Genomic DNA, 21,987 nt, shown 5'->3' with positions numbered 1-21,987 from the left:
GTCTTATCAAAGGATCTTTATTTAACCACACCAGTTATAGGCCAAGGAGATTTTTTGTGTGTGCCAACTACTTAAATAGCGACTGCACCTCAGATAGTTTATTTTTTAGAAACAGTAGCCGGCCGGCCCATAGACAGGCCGACTCCTTGGATTTCAGCACACATCCACCTACGAGCATCTGCAAAATTCACCTCCCCCAGACCAACTTCAAAAGACTTGTTTGGCAGACTATCTAAAATCAATATCTATGTAATTCGAATAACCTGGTGCACTGCCGCCATCTAGAGGTCCGCATTGAGCAGTGCAATTAGAGATTAGAAACATTTCAGAAGCGACACTAATACAAGGTTGAGTACCATGAAGATGGTCTCCCAAAATGTACTAGACTACACTTGTAGTTGAGAGGGTTTTGCGAGGCTGGTCTCTTATTTGTTTTATTACTTTCATTTCTCATGTATTCGTCCACACTGGTCATTCGGGTACTATTAGGACTATAATGCCTACATTATGAGTATAGGGATGAAACCTAAAGCCCGATCTACAGGCTTAGCTATGAGAATAATCCTGAAAGGCAGGCATTCAACTATGTGAGTAATGCTCATTATAACGAAAGTATGATGTAAAAGTGAAGGGCCAGGAAAGCACGATGAACAGACAAGGGGCCCCTCTGACAGCCAGCATAACACTAAATCTACCTGCGACGGGGCTGAAGGCAAAGAGTATACGGGAGAAGAAGAAATGGTCCAGATGCCCATCCGTGGATAAAATAAATAGGGGAGAAAACCCTGCCCCATAGCATAGGCAAAGAAAAAGCAGAGGCCTAAATGCCCATGCAGTCCGGGCCATCAAAAGAACCCCGAAGCAAGGCCACAGCGTCAGAAGAAATTGGGTACTTCCACCTGTAATCACGAAGGCTGCTTACCATTTTATAGGCTTTATGAAAAGCAGACGTGATGTCACCACCTTTGATCCACAAAGATCAACTAATCACGAGAGGAAAGAGGGCGAAAAAAGAAGACGTGGGCTATAAAAGACCATCCACAAAATGGGGTGTTAGACTGGAGAGGAGAATCGGGTTTGGGAACAATAGACTGCAGCATCGATTGGTTATTGTGGGAAATCCTAGCAACAGTAAAGCCAACAAAAAAAAGCAGCTTTCAGTGAACACTGTCCTGGAGAATCGTGTACAGCCTTAATCAGAAAAAGCCAAGTGTGGAGAATCCTGAAAACCCAGCGAAGGCCAACATACGATGCAACATTCGTTGACACCTTCATAGAAGCCACCATCAACCTAGTCATCAAACATAAACACCTTATAGTCCTCAGACTGAGATTTGGTTTGAAGAACATAAGCGCTCACAAAAAGCAACTCAAGACAATGAAAGTACGCCAGATGGTTTAAGGGGAACCACACAGCGGGGAACATGCTCAACACAATTTTCAACAAAACACTTAGCACCACCAATACAGAAACTCTGGAGCGACCATCTCATCATTCCATTTGTGATCACGCTACCGACTAAAGTAGACAAATAGCTCAAAGAAACATCCAACTATCATAAAAAGACACTGGAAGACCATCAAAAAGTTAGCAACTTGATAGAACAACTTCAACTCACAAAACCATCAACCATCAACCTGGACGAAGCCGACCTCGGTTGAAAAACAAGAGCTTCTTCATAAATGCTGCAACTACAGCATCTCCCCAGAAAAACCTTTCACCCAATCACCAAAGGGAGCCACGGCAAAATGGCTTACTCCCCCTCAGTGCCATGAAAAGAAGAAACTAGAATGTAGGAAAGAATACGAGAGAAAAAAAATCCCAATACCAACGACAAATCCGATTTTACAAAAAGCAAATTCAAAAAGCCAAAATGAAATACGACAACCAAATCAAAGCTGACAAACACCCAAAAACAATTGTTCAACATTCTAAGCTAAATGAGGTACCCACCGAAGTGCAACAACACTTCAGTACCTTCCCATAAACTATGCAAGGACCTCTTGGGTCATTTCAAAAATAATATCTGACGTCCATCGAATCATACAAATCAGACCAGTCAACCAAAACCCACAACCCACCCCAACAAACGTGAAACCACAGAACAAACTCCCAAAGCTTCCCACAAACATCAGTAGAGACATTTGTCAAGCTGGTAAGACATAGCAATGAAGCATGCCCTCCAGACATCTACAAATCAATCCTCACACAGGCCACATCACTGGAATGCTACAGAAACCTCTAACCCATCACTCGCAACAGGAGAAGTACTGCAATCATTCATCAGCGTACATCAAACCACTCTTAAAGAGCAGGCGTTGTGGAAGACACCCAACTACAGACCCATTTAAAACATTCCCCATCCAGCAAAACGTACACAGGAAACAGAAAATCGCCAGCTGCTGCACCAGGCACAAGTCGGATTTAGACCCACGAGAGGGATGGAGACGGCACTCCTATCTATCAGGGATGACCTAAAGACAAAAACACAGACTTTAACCCAAACTCTACTCCGATATTGCTCGACCTCTCCGCAGCTTTCAACAGTCAGCCATGACATCCTCATCAAGAGTCTCTGTATTAAAATCAAGTGATTGAAAGGTTTTATCCAGACAGTTTCCGTTCTAAGCCACAAAACACCAACTGTCAGTCCCACAAGGATCCTCCCTATCCCCACTGCTCTTCAATATCTACCAGACTCCATTAATGAAGCTCATCAAGAGACAGAGCCTTGGGACGCTGTTGAGCAGCATGAAGTAATGGCGGGCTAGCTGTTGCTCCAGCCCAAACACTGCACAATCTGTGGAAATTATCCTGTTGTAGGCCGACTTCGGGACCCTGTGGATGAGAAATTGTTGACAGCAGTACTGAAGGTTTAGAGTGTCACTGAAAAGCATGGGGAGCTGTACGAAAGTGAGATCCTTCCCGCAGCTTCATTGAATGTCCAGTCATTGGCTACGCCGGCCCCCAGCATGCTGCGGCCTGGGGTGCCTGCGGACTAGAGTCCCTGAGGTCAGAAACTTGCACCACAGAGCAGAAAAGCTTTCCCGGGATACAGGGACGGACTACGACCACGCTAACATTTCAGGTCGAGATCCGCTACGCCCGAGTGGTAGCATGCCACTAGGGACCCCGGTGAGACCAATTGGCCCGCTATTCAGTACCTCATCTGCCAGGTTGACCACTTTCTGGTAGGACCTTATGAGAAGGGAGCTGACAAACACCACAGGGGCGTTAAAACCCCCTGAAGACAGAATGTTGTAGGAGCGGCATATGTGGTGCAGTGAACAGCTGGGACAAGAGAAGACTATTTACAGGCCGAGACAGAGGAGATTGCCCATAACCCATTGACAGGCTGGGAGGAATATATTAGGCAGGCCCATTGTATGAGGTAAGCAGACCCTCACAAAGAAGTTGGAAATATCCTGGATACAAGCATCACACTAACCTGGACCTACTGAAGTCGGTACACTTGGAAGACGCAAGGACATCAACAAAATAGCAGGGTTGAATGTCCAGGTGGAGGGAATAGTTTTGATACCATTACAACACGACCTCTGAAGGGAAACACTGCAATTGGAGGCGACCTCAGAACTGAACACGTGTGTTCCAGGTTGTAAGTGGGAGGCCACAATACCTATCCTCCCGGTGGATGGAGCAGTACCGTAAGGCAACGCCACAGACATTTATATTGTCTTAACTGAGGATAGACTGTATATGTACGCATGGTAGGGGCACGCTGATCGGTATGTGGAGTGTAATGTAGACACTATCCCCATAACTGGGACAACGGTACACTGTACCAAGTGCAGCGCATGAATCTGCTTATTATACCACCGACACTGCCTGGCAGCAGCAACTCCTTATTCAAATAGAAGTGCAGGCGAAGGACACACCGAGGGGCTACAACAGAGAGCTTACCAGGAGGTCAACGTACTAGAAGCAGTCTGCAAATTCTGGTGTCTGCTTAGGTTTATCAGACGCCTTTAGTAGTATCGACAGCCGCTCAACAGGATTCCGGGTCAGTTCAATGATCTTGCAATAACAAAGGACAACAGCCAGAAGGACAGCAGATAATCAAGCAGCAAAAGAGCAGTGTCAAGAAATGACAAGGGCACCAACAAAAATGAAGGGCCTGATGGACTCATTCCCAAACACCATGGCGCAAAACACAACACAGATGGACTAGGCAGTGGGTGGAAGCACCAACACAACACCAGGAGACTCCTGTGACAATCACCTATTTCAAGCAATGCAATGCAAGCCGGATTCATATCCGTGAATGTCAAACTTGAGGAAATTGTCTCCACAATCAGTTCCCCGAAAACCAAAGTAAAGAAAGAGTGGGCAAATAACCAAAGCTGAAGCTAGAATCGGAATAACAGAAGATAGACTAAAAACAACATTACCGGGACATTGCAGAACTGAAAACCGAACTCATTAAAACCAAGGGTAAACGTGAAGACCATGAATCGCGATTGCAGTGCAACAACATCCGCATAGTAGGGGTACTGGAAGCATATTAATACCCAGAGGTTTCCGAGCACGGACCTGGGGGAAAATCGAACCTGTGGTGCTCCATGTCATTGTGCTTCCAAGGCGAGCACGTTGCCCCCCAGCTATCTTCCCTACTCCATTACCGTATTTGATTCAGTCCTCTTCGCATCACATTTTTTAGTGGAAAGGGCACATCGCACCCTTGCGCCGATGCCCAAACCCAGTGCCCCACCACGCAGCATCATCATCATCACAAGACGGCTAAATTATAGAGATGGGGACCTCATCCTGAATTAGTCAGGGAGAAAAACACTACACAGTCCAGCACAGTACATATCTATCCTGACTTCTCGGCAGGGGTTCAGACACAGCGGTGATCATACGACCAGGTGAAGGCAGCGCTGTGTGCCAGGCACATCCCATACTCCTTAATGTTCCTGATGAAACTCAAGATACAACACAGGGGACGCACACTTTTTTTGGGAAAATCCAGCAGAGGCTATAGCATACATGGAATTGCCCATCCCGCTATCACTGCGCGATCGCAGAAATAACACTAGCACCCGAGTGGCAGAGAACGATCTTGATCATGAGGCCGGGTGATCAATAAATCCGGACCGCTAAGAAGAAGCCAGAGGTGAGGAACTGGTAGGATAAGAGGCACACAACAATTATACAAGTTGGAAACTGGCAGGTTGGGCGTGGGACACGCGGTGGGACTGTCTGCTCACAGGACCCCCTGGAGTATTCTACTGTTTTGAAGGGACACCATTAAGTTGGGGGAGATGGCAAGGGTGGAGGTAGGTGGGATACATACAAAAGGGGTAGGGAAAAGGGATTGGGGAGTCGAGAAATGTTTTAAGGTTAAAAATGCAGGCTGCAGGAGTGGCACGGGAACACCGTCAGAAAATTGGTTGCTTATCAACGGAAAACACACTGAATCCAATAGCAATACGGGAGTAAATGGGCAACTCAATATGCCTAGTATCATGGAACGTCAGAGGCATTAACCCCCCCCATGCCCCTCCAGATATTGATGCTACCAGAGACACTACGGGAGCATTAAACGATACTTTTGCCCCCAAGTGGGGAAGGCAGAGATTTTATACCTCCGACTCCTCACAGGCCAAAGGGGTAATGAAATTAGTCCAAACACTGCCCTTCAAATCACAAAAAAGGTGCAAATAGATCCCGAAGGGCTAAATATAATTACAGGGGAGTTGGCCCAGAATAGAATCATACTGGTGAAATCATATGGCCCCAATATTGATGACCCGGGCTTCTACAATGGCATTGCAGTACGGTGACAAGGGAGGGCGAGATCACGATCATATGGGGCTGGGGAGGCGATTTTAACACTGTACTAGACGTGGTGAGAGATAGAACTACCACTACCCGATGAAAACATCTAGTGCCGTACAGATGTACAGATGGTACAACAAATGAGTCAGCTAGGGATTATTGATGTACGGGGCAATGAACACTCAAACATTACTGAATATACATATCACTCCACAGTACACAATGCCATGTCACAAACTGAATACCAATATACGCGGATTGGGCGTTTAGGGTACAATACAGCAAGATTCACCCACACAGTCAATCATTCTCCAGTAGAGATTACATTTAGGGAACTACCCAGACCATGCTTCATGTGGAGAATGCAAGGATGCCATACATGTCACAACAGTGAGAGAAAAGATTGAAGACTTCTAACAGAATGAGGGTTCAGTGTCCCAATATGCCATGGTATGGGAAACTTTCAAGGTGCGGATTAGGAGGGGGGGCCTAGGGAGGGGTTGCATAACGGTACTGATCTCCACGACTATCGGTATGCTTCAAAAATACTAGACAGGAACTTGGCAATACGGAAAGGGAAATACGAAACTTAGAAAACCAATATGGCAACACCAATGATAGTAAACTCCTGGGGGAAATCAAGGGAAGCCTGACAAAGTTCAGTGACCCGGCAGATTTGGAAGATACATGGCTAAACCTTCTTAGGCCCGTAGGTACAGGGAGGGAGACCGACCCGGGAGATGGCTAGCAGGACTGGCCAGGTTGGAACGTGGGATACAGACCATCACCGGCATTATGGGGAAGGCGGGCCAAATCGTAAAGTCTCCCAAGGAGATTGAGGATTTGTAGGAATTACTACAAGGCACTTTACGGTAACACAGACACGAGCACACAAGAAGCAATACAATACTTATCTGAGGACCCCCCCCCCCCCCAAGCATGTCTCTCAACAGAAATTAGGGAAGATATAGGGTGGCTGTTTGAATTAAAGGAAATGGAAGATTCTATAGCTTCATTGGTCCTTGGTAACTCCCCAAGCCCAGAAGGCTTTAGCATTGAAATATATAAATACAAAAGCACCCTGACCCCACAGCTCCTAAGAGTGTGGGAAGAGTCAGAGTCACTGGCTAATGGGAGTCTTCCGCCTTCAATGTCGGAGAAGGTCATCACAGTGCTACTTAAGCCTGGACGCCCGCCCAGTGAGATGGCATACCGTTCGTTGAACACTACCGCGTCCACCGATATGTTAAGATGGTCCCCGATCAGAATTAAATATCACAGAGTTCTGGTCTCTGGCAATCAAACACTATATGAAGATAATCATGAAGCCTATCCTAATGCATTGACAACCAATTTGGCGGCGTGATCTAAATTCCCGATATCCCGATGTGGTAAACTTTCGTTATTAAAAATGATCGTGGTACCCAAATAACTATTACTTCAGCTCGATCCACATAGGGCCAGGCTGTAGATTTTTTACTAGATTCACTGCAATACAATTTGCCTGGGGGAATGGGGCGCCTAGCATCAGCTTTGAGGGAATGTCAGAACCTTACGAAAGGGGAGGTCTGGCAACACCAGATTTTGAGCTTTTTTTTGTTGGTATAACAGGCACATGATGCGGGTTACTGGCATTCACAAACTCCCGCCGCCCCAGGACATATAGCACTGAATGTTATGGGGGAGCTCCTACAGATTTGAAAGCCGTGATACTCGAAGGGAAGCATGTGGATTCATGTCCATTTGCTCCGGTACACTCTACGGTTGAGGTGGATAGACAAGATACTGCACATATACATACCATACAACAGCAAAATAGCGCTGTGGAACTGCCCAGGACTACCATAGATTTACAACTTAGACATACAGAAAGCCTTGATCCAGAGGGGATAATGAGAGTAGGCGACCTTTTTCCAGGGAGGGTCTTTTGTAACTCAGGGAGAAACTGAAATATTCCTTTTAGATTGCTGCAATATTTCTGCATTAGGGCGGCAGTATGTTGCAAATGGCCATCCTTTCCACAAGAGCCTGTACACAATTAGAAATGAAAGAAGACATGCGTAGAGGACTGGTTTTGAGGCTGTATGCGTGAATTCAGATGGGCCAACAGTTATATAATAAAAATGAAACTTCAATGGGAAACAGACCTAGACAAACATTGACGAAACCAAATGGCAAAAATATTGCTGACCAGGGAGACATCCCTTAAAGCCTGTCTGAGGCCAATACAGTTTAAAATATTAAACCAATTGCATTATATACCCCAGCCAAGATGCTTCCACCATTGAAATACAGGAGACATAGGCAAAGTATCCATCACAATATGTAGACTGTTTAACATGGGCTGCATTCTGTATAACGCTGAAGTGGAAGTCAAGGAGAGCACCTACAGCCCAGGAATGGTTTAGAGAAATGACATCTGTAAATGAGCTCGAGGAGGATCAGTCGGCTCGATAAATGTGATATTACGTCCAAAAGACATTTGGGGCCCATTCAAAGCTTACATGGAAGAACAATGACCTGAAAATGTAATGCATAAAAAAAAAACACGGTTACGTAAAAAAAATGTATATGGATGTGTTCGACCTGATATAAACGTGTGGCCTGGGCCTGACATGACCTGCTAACCTGCAACTTAAGACAGCCTTACCTGCTGCAAAACTTCATGCTCACTGGCAGATATTTACCCGAATTGCCTTACAAACACAATAGACACAGTAGCACCGTGTGTCACCAAAACTAAACGAACTGCCAAAAAAAATCCTCCTTTTGGTTTAATGATGAACTAGTAGCTCTCAGACGAAGAAAACGTTTGCTGGAACATCTCCACAACAAAACCCAAACCCCAGAGGCTGCTGACGCCTTTAACACGGCTAACAAAATTTACAAAAGCAGCCATCATTGCACAAAGCAGATACGCTCAATGCCAGGATTAGCAATGCGTCCTCAGATTCTAAAGAGCTGTTCTCCATACTCAAGGAATTGGAAAACCCGATCCCTATCATCAATCCGATTCAACCTAGTAAAGAATGGTGCACCACTATTCAAGATCCCCTTGCCACCAAAATTAAACTTCTACAAAATAAAATTATCAGCAAAAGAAAAGCATTATCTGAAAGAACAAACTATTCCTAACCCAATTTCTAAGTCCGCAGGATACGCCACAACAACATTCTATTTTTCCTCCATCTCCCAAGAAGTTGTGTTTAACACCATAGCTAAACTAAAAGCATCAAACTGCAAAGGGGACAACTTCCCAGCACATCTAGTTAAATTATGTGCACCCACCCTCACCCGTATTATCACCAATTTTGTGAATGCCTCTTTCAACACTAACCTGGTCCCAGCCAGTATCAAAGCAGCATGGGTCACACCATTATTTAAAAAACCTCACTAGACCCATTAGTTCAACTAACTACCGGCAAATGACTACGGTCCCCTTCCTTCTTAAAATTATCAACAAAAATAGCATATAGTCAAATACAAACCCCCTCCCCCCCAGAACAAAATAACCTCCTAGGAGCTAGACAATCTGGGTTTAGGCCCAACCATAGTACCGAGACTGCACTCACAGACTTAAAAATCCAAATAGATGCCGTAAGACCGCCAGGAAAAATGGCCATATTGCTGTTGCTAGATTTATCAGCAGCATTCGACCTTGTAGACCATGACAAACTTTGTGAAACACTAACAAAAGACTATAATGCCACTCTCCGGATTAAATCATTCTTAGCAGAACGAACATCTAGAGTTGCCATTGGGAAAGGGGCCACGGACCCCATAGGAGTCCCCCAGGGATCCCGCCTTTCCCCCGAACCTGTACAATGCTTACAACTCCTATTCTCAGAATGAGGCAATATGGGTGTCATGTACACAACCTTTGCAGATGACACCCAGATCCCTATTCGCCCATCACTGGGGATTACACCCAAGACTCTCAGAACATCAACAAAGTCTACGCCATCATTCAAAACTGGATGGCCTTAAATAGCCTTTGCCTCAATAAGACGAGAGGTCCTCATCATGGGTTCCCAAACTAGAACAAGTAGTCTCCCCCCAGATTACTCACATATCAATATTGACTGTACCTCAAGGCATAAAATAAGCGGTATCGCATTGCAATTTGCGATACCGCTGGTTTGCGTTTTAATTGTGGAATCATGTCGTAGTTTCTGCGATATGATTTATGGCACCGAGCACGGAGCTTAAAAGGCACAGATTACTGTGCCTTTTTATTTAAGCTCTGCGGTCGGTGCACCGACAGTGTGCAGGCAAAAGCTCCCTGGCTGGGCTAAATACATTGCATCAATGTAGGAGCCCAGCCCGGGGGCGGCATCGAAGTCATGCGGAGAAGACTTCAGCAGGAGCACCCCAGCACCACTCACAGACCCGGCTTCCATCCGAGATAAGCAGTCATGCTGGGGTGCTTAGGGGAGGGTGGATGGCAAGCCCCTTGTCTGCGGGGCCGGGTGTTAGCAAGTGGCCACGGCTAGGAAGAAATATTTCACCTGCCCATTCGGGAAGAAATATTAATTCCAGCCACTTGCTAGTACCCGGCCCCACGGTTAAATGGCATGCTGGCAGATCGCCTTTCAAATATTCTTTTCTTCTCGTGATTTGTGAGAAATAAGGAATTTTTTTAATGCCCTCTGCAAGCAGGCTACGATATTCCTGCAGGCCTCAGTGCTTAGAATGTGGCTGTAAATAATATTTTGTCCGCCCGTATGGGCGGAAGATTATTTACTGCTACTTTCCAAGGACCCATGCCTGCAGTAATAACGTAGCCTGCTTGCAGAGGACATTTAACATTTTCTCTCAGTCTCATGATAAAGGTGTAACAAGCGCTTTAATCAAGAGACTGAAGGAAAATAAAAAATGCCCTCTGCAAGTAGACTACTATTACTGCAGGCCTGGCTGCTTAGAAAGTGGAATTATACAATATCTCACCCGCCCAAATGGGGAGAGAAATATTTACTGCCACTTCTAGGCACCCAGGCCTGCACTAACAGCCTGCTACAGAAGGCACTTTGCATTTTCTTTCAGTCTAGTGCTTAAAGGTGCCACGAGCGCTTTTATCACAAGCCTGAAATAATATTTAAAATGCAATCTGCAAGGAGGTTATGTTGTTGGCCTATGGTGACCAGATGTCCCGGTTTTGCCGGGAATGTCCCCCTTCCTCAAGATTATGTTCCAATTGGAAACTGCAGTGGTCTCTTTTTTGTAGTAGGTCTTCATAGCTTGCAGGCAGGAATGCACATTCTTGCACAGAAGAAATGCTTTATTTTACAAAGATAGTGCTAGTTTGTAATAAATTTATAATGTGTTTCTTTGAACAGCAACACTTGAACCCCCTTCTCCAAACGCTACTGAAGTGTAGTGCCTTGACAGCCACTTTCTAGAGTTAGTCCTACTTTTGTTAGTTTCCATGTCCCAGTTTTTTTACTTTTTAAATTTGGTCACCCTATGGTGGCCTGATGGGCATTACAAAGACGTTCCATTACGGATCAGCGTGCACTGGAACCCTGGCTTTCAGTCTCGTGATTAAAGCGCGTGTGGCACCTTAATCACGAGACTGAAGGATTATCTAAAGGCCCTCTGCAGCACCATGCTGTTATTAGTGAGTCACTGGAACCCTGAAAGCCAGGGTTCCAGTGACACCTGATCCATTTTGGAACATCTTCGTATGTCAGATAACTGCAGTTTTAAAGCACACTGCTATCCATAATCTAAGACTGACATGCCAAGATTCTGGGACCAGTTTCAAAAATAGTATGTAGCATATGATGACATCACAGTAGATGTCACATCAACTTTACCCAATGAAATGACAAAAATAATCTGGGGGTTAACAGCCACTGATTATCACTAAACGGCCAGGCAGCAGGAAGTTGAAACAATACCCACTGAAAAGTTATAAATCCTATATAAAGCCTATGTCAGCAAGTGCCTGCTGTGGAGGAACCAGTGTGAAAAGGCAACGAGGTGATAAACACTTCTATATACCCCAAGGGAAGTGACAGCCGGAAGGGCTCCCGCAAATGCAGCTAAGGCATTAAGCCCCAGAACAAAAGTATAAATAAATTGCTGTGTTATTATATAACACTGCAAACTGGCAACATGGGGAAGTTGCTGTGGACATCCCCGAGGCTCATGGCCCTACCTACTTACTTGTTAGCAAGTGGCTGGCAATAATATTTCTCCTACCCGTTCCGGTGGGACAAATATTTTCAGCCACTTAAGCACATTGCTGTGGGTAATCAGTTGCTCTTTGTTTTGTAGACATTGCAATGTGTCTGTAGAGGACGATAACAGGAAAGAGTGAACCTTCACACTGACATTGACAACAGACAACAGTCACCAGAGAGGTAAGGAAAGCATAGCCCATCTTTTTATACCAAATACAAATCTTGTGTTGGTGCCATAGGCAGCGCCTTACAAGACTGGAATAATATTTAAAAGGCCTTTTGCAAGCAGGTTGTGTTATGGAGCTATCACTTGTAGTCTTATATTCAGGGTGGTGCAAATACTCCCCCAAAGGTGGTTGCTTCGAGTGATTTGTGGTCTTTGCAAATAAACAACCATTTTGTTGTTCTTGAAACAAAACAAATGTGTACTAATTAGAGCTTGGAAGGGATGTGGTAAGATGCTGGCAAATTCTGGCTTCACTGCTTAACCAAACTCTGTGATCGTGGGCAAATTATTTGATCCAACCCAGCCACACCAGTGTGCTGGCAAGAACAGAAATGTGCATCATTTATCCTTAGGCAGTGTTGGTGGCCTGATGGGCATTAGATTGCATAATTTGCTGTTAACTTGCCACTCAGCACTTCAAACAATGCCGTGAATTAACAAAATGCGGTTCCTGTGCGCCACAGGTTTAGAGAAGAGATTTCTGACCTCTTGGGCACCCTGATGATTTTTCTGAGGGCTTTTAGGTGTCTGGGACAGCACTCCTTCTTTAGATCATTTATTTTGATCTTTTAAATCATCGGTTTTTGCTGTCTTGCAATAAGCCAGACCACAAATGGATGGCTACATGTTACCTTCCTGGGCCTATTGGTCTCGCAGATGAAACTTTATGGCCCTAGCAACTGATGGGTGCTGCATCAGGGCCTCAATGACCTGGGCAGACCAAGAGACTGGCATCTAGCCATTTGGTTCTGCAGAATAAGATAACTTATGTCCCCAATTTGTCATAAACTCATTGTAGCTGCTGCCTTCATCTTGGGCAGTTGCTTGTGACTGTTTTAAGCCAAACATTAGTTAAATGAAACTTGATAATAAAATAAAAAGGACACACACAATTGCGTCTTTATTGATGTCTTGTTGAGATGGACACTGCACTATGCACCACTGACTGCTGCAGGACACAGCTGCACAGAGCCTTGAAATGAAAAATGTTGGAGTTTTTTTTTTTTTAATCAGATCTATTTATGTAGTCCATTCATGCAGTGAACCTTTGCATTTTACACTCATTGCACGAATGTATTACTTCAGAGGTACATAGAAATGTATTCTTGCCAATTGTAGTTCATGGGGTAAAACTAACTTCTGGTGAAATTTAAAATAGGAGTAGAAAATTGCTAATCAAATCGATTTGCTAATCAAAAATATTTCAATTAGCAAATTCTGCTAATCAATTTTTGAAAACTAATTTATGCCAAGTACCTTAATCCCAGTTCTTAAGCAAGTCAAAACGCTAGGAGTTTAAAATAGATGCTAATCTCACCATGAACAAACACATCTCAGCCCTCTCCTCTTCCACAACATACACTGCCAAACTCATTGCCATAAGCCGCCAATTCCTCATATCCACCAACTGCATAACATTGGCCAGAGCATGGATACTAACCAAACTGGACTACTGTAATGCCCTCCTACTAGGAACGTCCACAAAATAAAGCCCTTTAGAGCAGCACTAAGCATAAAGAAATTAGAAGATATCTTCAACATTAGGAGAGCAAACCACTGGCTGCCTATCAATGCCAGAATCATCTTTAAGATATTATGTGTTGTACATAAATGTCTCATGAATAAAGCACCCAGCTACCTCAATAACACCATTAAGAAAAGAAAATCTCCAGTAGAACCCTCAGGTCCAATAACCAGTTTGTTGGAAATCCCACATTACACATATAACAAAGCAGGAGGCAGCAGCTTCAGAGTCATCACCCCTACTCACTGGAATGCCCTCCCACTCAGCATCAAAAAAGAGGAAACTACCCTAGGTTCCAAAAAAGCATTGAAAACTTGGCTATTCAACCAACCTTGACCCTGTAAGCTACTCTGCTAGGCTCGAACTGTGACCTTATGGTGCCCTTGACCTGTCATCTGTAACAATGATTGTTTTATTTGTCTTTAGGTATAGATGTTGAAATCAAGATTAGTTATGTGCATCACCAGGTTTTCTTCCGATTGACTGTAACTCTGTAAAACAAACATAAGCAGTCTGCAAACTCGCTGCGGTACCTATGGGTCTGGGCAGGCCTCCAGATAAGGTGCGCAAGAGGCCTTTTTACGCATGAAAATCTTGTAAATACGACATCTTTTTTATTTTCTTGTATACATTTACACACAAGTTTAGAGCAAAGGACAGTGCAAAGGGCAGATTACTTAACAGAAACCAGAATCTACTTTGATGTCATTGCAAGCCATGGAGAAACAGAATTTATTTCTCTGAAACCTTTTAAAAAAAAAACTGCACACTGATAAAAGGAATGGTTTCTTTCCATTCAGATTCTGCTGTGTTGATGCTCATGGAGCAAACCGAAGCACTGTGCAGATTTATTTTCCTAGCATTTTAGGATTGTAAAATTAATAAGATGGAAAACTAAGTTGCAAACCAGTATTGCACAATTGTATTTTTCAGAGTTCCTGTGCGCATAATCATGCAGAGGCAGATAATTTTTACACTTATGATTTAACTCACACTCTATATTAAAACTGTGTTAAGTGATGAGTATGCACGGTCTAGTTTACATCCATTCAACCTGGCAGTCTTTGCTTAAGGTTGAGTGATTGCCATTACACCAATCACAGGTTTTTTTAGCCTCTAGAATCTTCAAGACTACAATTAAAACATCCAAACCTGACGCTCCAGGAAGTGCAAGCACTGTGAAAGATACATTTCCAACTCAGCAAAACCTTGTCCCTGTGATAATCCAGGTAGGTATTTAACTTTATGTAGCGCTTCATATGTTAGTCCAACATCTAGGCAACGATTATTATACCTACTCAGTTAACCAACCTCTGAAGGATGTTAGCGCAGCCGGTTGAGCGCTCGTTCCTGCGATCTGTGCAGATCTGTAGGTTGCAGGCTCAAATACCGGCAAGGCCAACTCAGTCCTTCCTTTCGAGGTCGATGAAGGAGTACCGATTTTGGTTTGGTGATAATTGTGATAAATATATTCTATGTACAGCACTTTGCCAAAAGCACTATAACCATTTGAACATGAGATCAGATATAGAATTTAGCATAGAGTCCTTGACTCTCTACACTGTTGTATCATAACATTGACTTACCATTAGGTATTAATAGCTCCAGGAAATGACTTTAATTAAACACCAAAAGACAATTCTGCTATCAAACCTCAAAACACACAATACAATTCATGTTAGTTTTACCATGTAATTGGCTAGTTTTTGTTTTCAACATTTAAATATATACAGGCGAGATCAAATGACCAGACCTCACAGAAATAAGGAAAGGTGTATTCTGTCACAATGCAGAAAGCTGCCACATAGTAATGATTTCCATACAGTTTTTGCACATGTTGGCTGGATGTCACATACATTTTACTCTTGCAAAGGAGAAAAGTCATTTTTACTCTTGAAATCACAATTACTCTCAAAGTTTAAAAATAAGGAGTAAAATACTGCCACCTCAAAATCTTATCTGGAGCACTGAGTCTGGGCGTTTAACAAATTTAATAAAAATAAACTACGCAGATGGCAAATCTATAAAAATCAAAGATGCACAAGAAGAGAACACAAAGCTGGAAGACTGCATAAAAGAATTCCATGAATGGAATACGATAAAAAGAATCCTACCATTCCTCTCCTGTGCTCATAAAATACCGACCATAATCGCCCTTATGTCCAGAATAGACAATGCCAAGAGCCACCACTTCAGAATGCCAGAAGACCAGCTGAAGAAACTGCAACGGATCCAAAATGCAGCAGCCAGACTTCTCCTCAACTATCATGAAGGACCACATTACCACTACACTAAAAAAGTGTTACGCTGGCTGTCATCAAACAACAAATCATGTTCAAAACTATGTGCATAACGCACAGAGCAATCCATGTGCATGGAGCAGAATTTCTGAAGAAAAAAAACCATTTACCTACCAACAAGAGCACTCTGATCAAGCAATGACATCCGAGTGGAACCAAAACCATACACAAGAAAAATATATTTTTTTTAAACTTGGGGGAATCCTCATTCTCCAAACTGGTAGCAAAAACTTGGAACACCCTTCCGAAAGAAATACGCAATACAAACACACACCTAAAATTAAGAAAAGGACTTAAAACTTGGTTCACTTCAGAACCAGACAAAACCGAACACCTAAATAGATTGCGACACAACAAGCGTGCATGCAAGGAAGAAGCTGGGGAAGGAGCCCAGGATATACCCACCCAAGCCGAACTGCTACTTTGGGCATCGACTAAGGGACGGGCACCCATGCTGGAGACGAGGGAGCATTAACCAATAACTGGCACCCCAGGAGGACATGAAGCACCTGGAATTCAGAGTGAGGGAACCCCACCCTGGGAGTTCAGGGAGGTGATGGCAGGCACACCGCTGACGACCCTCCAGCAAACCCCATTACCATACCCATCGCGACACAAAAGTTGTGGGTGTGGAGGGGCTCACCACCTTCCTGCCCACAGACCACTAGACATGCCACCACTATGAGCAGAACCCAGCGAGTCACCCACCAAGGAACGCCCATGTCGAGAGCACAGGCAGAGGCACCCAACGCACATGACCAAAGCAATGAGGTAATCAAATTTTAAAAATCCCCACTAACCCAACCGCTGACCCTCAACTCTCCCATCTGCTTACACCTCTCAAACGCTAAACAACCACATCCTTACACAGCAATCCACAACAAAACAAAATAGTCCCACACAACAGCACATGGGAGTCCACCGATCCAGAAACCACACCCATGCTCAGCCAACAATGTTAACCGAACTGTAGCTGTCCACAAGACATCACGACTCTCGCTCTACGTTTGTCTCGCTATGCCTAGCTGACCCATGCTACCCTCTTACCTTTCAGAACCACCAGGGGAACACTCTGATGGTGACAATGTTAAAGGACATTTATACTGCGCAGTAACATAACCAATTTATTTAACCATAACGATAAATTCAGTTAATTCAACATGGATTCATCAGTTTTAATGGCAATTTGCACATCTGAGTTAGAACCATCTCAACTACACAAAGCTTTTAATTAAAAAAAGAAACTGGCGCCAGTGTGACATTTACAAATCACAATCCAAGTGCATGTCCATTTAATCTCAGTACAAATCAACGTGGTTCAAAATTGAGGGGAGCTGGGAGCTATTTAGCTCCCGCTTGTAGCCTAGAAGAGCCTTGTTACCTTAACACCAACAGCTGCTAGGAGCTACTTTGGGCCACCTGATGCCAAACAAGCACACCTATGTGAATTGAACTGTGCATTTGGGACAATTAATGAATAGTACACATCCATGTATCTAAATCATAAGGGGTAATACATAAAATTGACAAAATCATTTTTTGCATCTTTTGCGAGAGTTAGAATTGGGGCAACGCTATGAACTAGCTGAAAACAGCTTGCATTAACCAATCTTCATTTCAATCCCTACATTTCACACAGCACATTTTGCATAATATGCAGTCAGCCAGACACACTCAGACAACACGCAAACACTAACATATACAGCATAACATGCAAAAAACACACACAAACAAACACATAACTAAAGCCTACCTTCTATGTGGTCCTGTGGCACATAAGCATCGGGATGCAGAGGCGGGGAGGGCTGCAAGTATAGGAGGTATGCGTACAATTGATGCGTTGCAGGAGAAGGACGTGGATGGAACTCAGCACTTAACAAGTGCCACTTACCAAAGCAACTCATTGGCCGCAGCAAGTGGTGTCTGTATACTGGGCTGCTGTTCACACAAGGGGGGAAAAACAGATATGAATTATGAAAGCCAGCACAGTATTGGGCACAAATACAGGAGAGTAGAGAAGGAATTGCCACTGGAGATGGCCCTTTTTCTAGGCAGTGCTAGGATTTGAAAAACAAGCATTTTATCCGGCTCTGTCTTCTAAGGGTTAGACACAAACCAGATAGATGGTGAATATTGAATGCTGTAAACCAAGAAAATCTGAAAGGTAAAAGACTTTAATCCAAAACTAAGCGCATGCATCGGGTATAGCTTTCCAAAATAATTAGTTTGATTTGCCATAGGCGTGCACTAAACAAAATTCTGTAAGTAACGTGCCCATCTTGGGTTGCAATTTAACCTAATTACCTCCAACTTTAACAACGTAAAATGCATTTCCATGTGGAGGTGTATCCTGCTACTGTATTTTATTGCCCAAGAAGTAAAATGCTTACCTTTCCAAGAAACAAACAAAAAAAATTTAGAAATTGTAACGGTTAAAATAGTGTTATACCGTCAGCCTTTTGCCTACACCCCAGTTCATATTTACCAATGATAAAACATGTAAGTCGAGTATCACCCGAAATTTGGAGTCCTGCTATCACCATAGTATTTGGCACATTTGTTCAGAATGGGCTGCCCCTATGAATTAAGTGCCAACCTTTGTTCTGCTGCCAATATCCCACCCACAAATCCACTTCCTGCAGAACCCACACTACCAAGAAGAAAGAAAAGGCGGCGGCTGTAAGGTTTTGAATTAATTATAACCGGTTATTGCTCGGGAAACAATGCAGACCTTAGTTTTCAACCTTCCATTCCATAACAAAAGGGCAAGCTATATGTAAATCAGACCTAGTTCCACCCCAGCTACATACCGAAGCTACACCCCACCAACTACAGCCACTGAGCCTGAAACAAGTCTGGGGTGGCTCATGATTTCATGCAGAAGAATAAACATCATAGCGGTTTGGGCTGGATCTCCCCTTTTGGGGGTGGAACCAAGTCCGACAAGCAGAATATTGCTATGGAAAGTTATGTTGATTTATACTGTGCACCACTACCACCTTGAGGCGCTTGGTGGTTGGGAGGGGTGGGGCTGGAGGGGGGGGGGGTTGGGGGGTGAAATAGGATAGGTTCAGACCCAGGAGGAACTGGTGTCTGTTGTGCATGTGGGAGTTTGTGCGGAAGGCCTCACATGTTGGGTAGGATTCAGTGCCCCTGGTGTGTGTTAGTGTGTTGTGTGGGGTTGTGGCGAGTTTGGTTGTGCACACTGGTTATGTTATGGTACTTATTTGCACACCGTCACCAACGGAATTGGTCCCCAGGCGCTCTGGCGGATCTGTAAACGAGGAGATGGGTTATTAAGGTGAAGAGGGAGTAAGATGGAGAGGAGTGGTGTAGTAGTAGCAGCTTCAACTCGGTAGACACCGGGTGCTGAGCTTTGGTGAGAGTATTGGGTTGGTGCCAGTCCGCGTGTTGGTGCGGCTTGTGTTGTTGCGGTGTGGTGAAGTCCGAGCAGATTGTTGTGCGAGAGATGGTTGTGCGAGTTTTTTTTGAGTGAGCTAAGTAAGGAGAGAGTTTGAGCTTATATTGGTTAGTGGGTTATATGGCATCTAACATTTGTAGTGCTGTCTAAGTGTGGTACTTGTTGGTCTACATAATTCCGTCTATGTGTGGCACTCACTAACCTTCACAATAATTATCTAGATCTGGGGTGAGATAATGTTCTCAATTCTAAGTGCGGCACGTGCTAACATGCAAGTTCAATCTATGTGTAGCAAGTGCTAACATTCACAATCCCCTCTATATGCGAGGCAGACCGAAGCTAAGAATTCTAACTTCGTGTGGCACATGCCAATATGCACATTTCTATCACAGTTCTGTCAGGTGTGGTGTATGCTAACCTTCCAAATTCCATCTAAGTGGGGCAGATGCTGACATCCACAAACCCATTCAGATGTGGACGCTAGCCTGCGTCGCAATTCCCTACAGGTTTGATATTTGGTAACCTTGACTAGTATGTTAGGATGCAGCGCAAGGCAACATTTCGAATACGGTCATGGATAAAATCAGGCTGGTAGCCACAAATCTTAAGTATGCATGGGCTAAATCTTTGGTAGTCTATGTTATGGAAAGGTAAGGTAGAGTGGCGGGGGCTTTCTGGTGTAGAGTAATTGCTCTACACCCCACGCATGCCACACGTACAGTTTTTGTTGGTATATGTTAACTGCTGGCTTCCGCTGCAGACACATCTTGGAGCTGCCAATGTCGGAGCTGCCCTTGGCCTTGGGGCCCTTAGCCGCAGGGGCTGCCCTGGGAGGGTCAGTTAAGGCTATAGAGTTATCATGGATGAGGTGGTTGCAGCAAAGCACCTGACCAATCACAGATGGGAGGGAGGGTTGGGAGGCGGGCAGAGGGAGGGGAAAGGGAAGAAGGAGCCGTGAAGCAGGAGTTACACGCGGCGCCTGGAGGCAACCCGCAATGCTGGCCTGGACATTTTGGGGCACACAAGGTCAAAATACCCAAGACTGCTCACCTTGGGACGCGGGATGGAAGATAGTGTCCATACGGGATCCAGAGTCACAGGTGGCCGTAGCTGTAAGATTATCTGGTCTTGGTGTGTAATTGCGTTGATGGTATTATGACCTATGTGGGTGGTTCAGTCTAGGTGTGTGTCAGCATCAGGGGATGCTGGGTGTCGACATAGAATCGATTCTTGTTTATGTGTAGTGTGGCTAGCCCAAGTTCTGGTGTGGCATCAGGAAGGGGAGACAAGCTCTGCTTATTTACCTATGTGAAAGAGTCAATGACATATTAACCACCACCCTAGGAGTTTATTTGACATGAAGCAGTGTGATCTGTCCCTCAAAACAAGAGAATCTATGTTAAATGTTAAAGGTATTTGTACCGCGCACCGTCACCAACGGAATTGGTCCCCAGGCGCTCTGGTCGATCTGTAAATAGGTGGGGTGGATTAGTAAGGTGAAGAGGGAGTAGGCTAGTGAGAGGAGTGGTGTTCTGTTGGCAGCTTCAACTCGGTATAACCAGATGCTGAGCTTTGGTGCGGGTATTAGGTCAGTGATAGGCCGCGTGTGCTGTTGGTCCGGCTTATGTGTTGTAGTGTTGTGAAGTGCGTGCGGCTTGTTGTGCGAGAGATGGTTGTGTGAGTTTGAGTGAGATAAGTATGAGAGTTTGAGCTTATATTGTTAGTGGGTTACCTGACCTTTGGCATGCTAGCATTTGCAGTTCTGTCCCAGTGTGGCACCTGTTGACTCCCACACCTCCACCTGGATGCGGCGCGGGCCAATGTTTAGAATTCTATCTGGGTGTGGGCAAACCAACATTCACAGTCCCATCCAGATGCGGCGCAAACTAGCATCTAGAAATCTGTCCAGGTGTGGGCATGCTATCATTCGCAACCCTATCTGGATGCTACACAGGTTGGTGTTCACAATTCCAAGTGTGGCACATGCCAATATTAAAGTTTCATCTAGGCGCAGGCTTGCTATCCTTCAATCAATCCCATTTAGATGCGACGCAGGCCAATGTCCACAATTCTAGGTGTGGCCCGCCCTAGTCTTCAGGTTTCGCGTAGGTGCGGGCATGCCAACATTCATGGTCCTATCTAGATGCGATGCAGGCTGATATTCTCGATTCTGTTTAAATGTACACATGCTAATATTCACAATTCTATATAAGGGCGGGCATGCTAGCATTCAAAGTCCCCTCTAGATGTGACGCAGGCCAATGTCCACAATTCCATCCAAGTGTGGCCATGCTAATATTCTCAATTCTATCTAAATGCGTCTGCCAGTCTGGATATGGTGCGCCCGGTACGTGCGAGTGGGTGAGTCACTTGAGGGCTTTCGCCTGGATCCAAGTATGTGTTCAGTCTCTGGAGCCTTCCTTTTGTGGCTTTAGCTTATGCTCTGTCAGGTGGTTAGTTCTTTGGTTTGTCCAGATTGGGAGTGGTCGGGATTGGAGTTATTTTCATCGTTGTTTTAATGTCTGCGCAT

General features: G+C 44.5%; 1 protein-coding gene across 4 annotated transcripts in view; it reads right to left on the bottom strand.

The window, feature by feature from the left end:
* Positions 1-21,987, bottom strand: part of SPATA2 (spermatogenesis associated 2) — a 74,890-nt gene that overhangs the window by 32,956 nt on the left and 19,947 nt on the right. For 2 of the 4 annotated variants that reach the window (XM_069651190.1, XM_069651189.1), the window contains exon 2: positions 17,790-17,974. The exons of 1 other annotated variant lie outside the window; for it this stretch is intronic. The gene's annotated coding sequence lies outside the window, so the exon portion shown is untranslated. The remainder of the gene's footprint in view (positions 1-17,789; positions 17,975-21,987) is intronic. One more of the 4 variants, XM_069651191.1, reaches the window with a different exon arrangement.

Source organism: Ambystoma mexicanum, chromosome 3p (genome assembly GCF_040938575.1).
Source record: "Ambystoma mexicanum isolate Mex_15411 chromosome 3p, UKY_AmexF1_1, whole genome shotgun sequence".
NCBI classification, from domain to species: domain Eukaryota; kingdom Metazoa; phylum Chordata; class Amphibia; order Caudata; family Ambystomatidae; genus Ambystoma; species Ambystoma mexicanum.
Note: the sequence above shows the minus strand (reverse complement) of the source record. Positions and strands in the feature narration are given on the sequence as shown.